The following is a 4834-nucleotide window of genomic DNA, read 5'->3' on the forward strand; positions in this document are numbered from 1 at the left end:
TAGGAAGATGGTTAGGCAGATGTCTACGATGGTGCGTCTAATGATAAGGCATTTTCTTTATATAGATCACAGGGATAGGGCTGGAAATGGTAAAAAGACTATGTGATGCATTTCAGAAAAAGCGTTTGATAGGTCTTTTTAGATAATGTCTGTCAGTTTCAGAGGAATGTTTTAAATGGTTTAGTTTATCAGTGAAAGTAAACACACGACAAATTAAAGATCTTTTATTAATACGCTTTTTACCGTAACGTATCCTAATATCGTGAAATAATAATAATAATGATTATGATAATAAACTGTCTTCAGCAGGTGTAATACATAAGCTTAATGTCTGATAACAAGATATGTATATATGTATATATATTTCTAGCATAATGTGATATCAATGGCTATCCACTGCTTGGGTGTGTCAGTAAACAGTCCAGTTTTATATTGACGGTTGGTAATAATTTGGTAAATGATATATCGTTGCATTTATATTAATGTTGTCATATATATCATACATAATGATCGCGATAAGGGACTCATAAAAATCATGGTGGTGAATATTTCCTACTGATAGCATTTTTGTATCGTGGATACCTGCCAGGTGATAAATATGCAGTAAAAAAAGAAAGACAAAAAAAGGAAAAATGGAAAAAGATAAAAAGGAAAGTAAATAAAACAAAAACAAAAAAGAAAAAAAGAAAAAGAGAGCAATCCTTTACCACCAAATCAATACAGATAGATAAATGAATAAATAAGATCCGACAGAATTCAAAAAATAAACAGTAAATTAAAGAGATATTCTTAATGATTAGACAGAGAGACAGATAAAGAGATAAGAATCCTTAACGTGATACTTGTTCATGTTCTTTCCAGACTAGTGCAACGCATGCTATTCTTACGTATTGCATAAATAGATCAAAGGTTATCCTCTTGACTTAACTCCACCTGGGATATTCTTGGAAAGGGAAAAGGACAGATTGATGGATGGTTGGTAGGTTGCGGGGGAGGGTGAGTGGGTAGGTGGGTGGATGAGCGGATGGGTGTGTGGGTAGGTGGGTGAGTGGGTAGGTGGGTGGATGGGTGAGTGGGTAGGTGGGTGAGTGGATAAGTGGATGGTTGAGTGGGTAGGTGGGTAGATAAGTGGATGGGTGAGTGGTTAAGTGGGTGGATGAGTGGATGGGTGACTGGGTAGGTGGGTGAGTGGGTAGGTGGGTGGATGAGCGGATGGGTGTGTGGGTAGGTGGGTGAGTGGGTTGGTGGGTGGATGAGTGGGTGGGTTTATGGGCTGGTGGGTGGATGAGTTGGTGGGTGGGTGTGAGTGGGTAGGTGGGTGGATGAGTGGGTAGGTGGGTGGATTAGTGGATGGGTGTGTGGGTAGGTGGGTGTGTAGGTAGGTGGGTGGATGGGTGAGTGGGTAAGTGGGTGGATTGGTGAGTGGGTAGATGGGTGGATGAGTGGATGGGTGAGTGGGTAGGTGGGTGGATGAGTGGGTAGGTGGGTGAGTGGGTAAGTGGGTAGATGAGTGGAGGGGTGAGTGGGTAGGTGGGTGGATGAATGGATGGGTGAGTAGGTAGGTGGGTGGATGGGTGAGTGGGTAGGTGGGTGAATGAGTGGATGGTTGAGTGGGTAGGTGGGTGAGTGGATGGGTTGGTGAATAAGTGAATGGGTGAGTGGGTAGGTGGGTGAGTGGGTAGGTGGGTGAATGAGTGGGTAGATGGGTGGATGAATGGATGGATGAGTGGGGGTAGGGTGGGTGGGTGGATGAGTGGCTGGGTGGGTGAGTGGATGAGTGGCTGGGTAGGTGGGTGGATGAGTGGCTGGGTGCATGAGTGGGTAGGTGGATGAGTGGGTGGGTGGGTGGGTGGGTGAGTAGGTGGGTGGGTGAGTAGGTGGGTGGATGAGTGGGTAGGTGGGTGAGTGGGTAGGTGGGTGGATGAGTGGGTAGGTGGCTGGAGGAGTGGATGGGTGAGAGTGGGTAGGTGAGTAGATGAGTGGATGGGTAAGCGTGTAAGCGGGTGGATGGATGAATGGATAGGTGGATGGATGGGTGAGTAGATGGATTGATGGATGGATGGGTGCCTAGGTGGATAGATGGATTGATGAATGGATGGGTGAGTGGGTGGATAGGTGGATGGATGGATAGGTTGTTTGGAGGAAAGAAGGAGGTAAGGAAGGATGGATGGATGATATTTAAATAGATAGATAGTAGGTAGAAACAGACACACACACACACACATAAAGAGAGAGAGAGAGAGAGAGGGGGGGGGGGGGGGGAGGAGAAAAGCAAAAGAAAGAAAAAAGAAAGACAGAAATAAAAAACGTGAATTACAACCAATCTAGCAGCAACGCGAACAAAGAACACGTAAAAAAAGAATTAGAGAAAAAGAGAGGCGAGCAACACACACACAACCCAATCCCGAAAACCTCACATCAATCGAGGACATGCTTCATTCCCTTCATTCCCGTGTCGTTATAATTACCCTCGTGAATCACTCGCATTGGCCACATTGTCTGGTTCACTCGTCCTTTTGAGAACTCTGAACGGGAGATGATGGCTTGTTTGTCACCATTTTTCACCGTCGGGGAATAATTCAATTGGCCATTGACAGTAACAGAACAAGGCGCGGGGAATAATACGTTTTCGCGAATCGTGTGTGTGTGTGTGGGGGGGGGTTGGCTCGTTATGGGGCGTGTCTGGGAGGGTTGTCGGTGTGGTTGGGGGTTACTGCGGGGGTGTTAAGGTGTATTTTTTTTGAAGACTGAAACGCATGCACGATCGTATCCCCACACGCACTCATGTAGTAGGCATATACACAAACATACATATATACAATCCTTCTAGTACAATCTGCCATCCCAGCTAACAGACATACGGAAACTCACACGTACACACCAACAAACAAACACACACACACACACACGCAGCCCAATCAATAAAAAAAAAAAAAAAATCTTTATAATTCTCATAGCATACTATTCCTTAGGTTGTTCAATAAAAAAATGGTAAAATATCGTTGAAGATAAAGAGTAAAAATATTCCATTTAAAAAGTAGATCTATCTTACTCTCTCTCTCTCTCTACGCACACACACACACACGCACACACACACACACACACACACAAGTACACACACACATAACTACACACTCAACATTTCCATCCGTATAACCGCCCAATTCGTCCCAAAAACGTCACAAACGGCCTGCTTGTCCCAGATGCCCCGTCACGCCCCCAGCAACAGAGGCGTCAATAACCTCCCGAGTCGAGACGAAATCTGAAGCCAAAGACGACATCGAAAAAGTCGTCTTTTTCCCCCTTGACGTCTTCCTTCTGTGAGGATGAGGGTGGCGAGGATGATAGAGAAAGAGAGAAAGAGAGAGAAAGAGAGGGAGAAAGAGAAGAGAGAGAGAGAGGAGAGAGAGAGAGAGAGAGAGAGAGAGAGAGAGAGAGAGAGAGAGAGAGAGAGAGAATAAGAAAGGGAGTGAGAGAAAGAGAGAGAGAATAAGAAAGGGAGTGAGAGAAAGAGAGAGAGAATAAGAAAGGGAGTGAGAGAGAGAGAGAATAAGAAAGGGAGCGAGAGAGAGAGAGAGAGAGAGAGAGAGAGAGAGAGAGAGAGAGAGAGAGAGAGAGAGAGAGAGAGAGGAGGATAGAAAGAGAGAAAGAGGGAGAGAGAGAGAAAGAGAAAGATAATTGGGAAAGGGGGGATTGAGACAGACACTTTTCTCAGGAACAAACTCAAAGGAAGAAGACGATTGTTAATTACGATTATTCAAAGATTTTATGCAATTGACAGTCTACTTATTGTATATGTTTTCTTTTAAGTAAATAGATTACATTCTTTTTATTGTAATCAGATTGGCAAACTCGGAATACTAGGAAGAAGCCTTAATGCAGTTCCCGTAAAACTGAAGCTGTGATTTATATGATTAATAGAGGAGAGGTCAATTATTGCATCAAACGCGTCATTTTATCTCTATTTTCGGAAATAATCTACTTATGTTTATGAAAGCCCTTCTAATTATGAAGGTATTATTATATTTAAAAAAAATGAAGAACGCTGATACCTTTTAGGGGTTTAAAAGTAATAAAATCACCTTTATTCTATTTTTCAGTTATCAATTTATGTTTATTTATCTTTATTTACCATTGCCAACTAACATCGCAAGTTTGTAAAAGACATTTAAAGACATTTTTTTTTGCGTGTGTATGGGCATGTTTGTGCGTGTTTGTGTGTGTGTGTGTGGGTGCATGTGTCTTCATTTACACTATCACAATGTGTATGCGGGGGGTGGGGGGGGGGATTCCTGTCTCCAATATTATCACATTCAGCATTAACTGTATTCGCAAATCACGTGACCACCTAACCATTCATTAGAGTTACCAACCGCCTTGTGAGAGAGTATCATCACTTCTTGTCCAGTATACTGATATTTTATGCAGGCGTCACCCGTGCTTTCTTTAATTTCTTGGCAATCACAAAATTCAAAGAAAAAGAAGAAAAAATGAAAGAAAAACGAAACAATGGAATCACTTGATAGACAGATTTATTTTGTTGATTAAAGAAAGAAAGAAAAAAAAGAAACATCAAACACACAATTAACAATAAACGACAATGCTTGGTATCAAGAACTCGTAATTTCATTAAAGCATCACACTATTTATGAATATCATAAATGAATTATTGCCATGTTGTGCCTTTGCTTACATATTGCCGTGATATCAGCAAATGCATCTTGTTTTCAGATCACATCTTTTTTATCTATCTAATCGTGTTCATTAACTGGCGTATGTTAGCGGTGCTGGATCGCCGTCATACACTGTCAATTCAATAATTTAAGCAAATCTA

The sequence above is a fragment of the Penaeus vannamei genome, chromosome 17 (genome assembly GCF_042767895.1).
Source record: "Penaeus vannamei isolate JL-2024 chromosome 17, ASM4276789v1, whole genome shotgun sequence".
In the NCBI taxonomy this organism is placed as follows: Eukaryota; Metazoa; Arthropoda; class Malacostraca; order Decapoda; family Penaeidae; genus Penaeus; species Penaeus vannamei.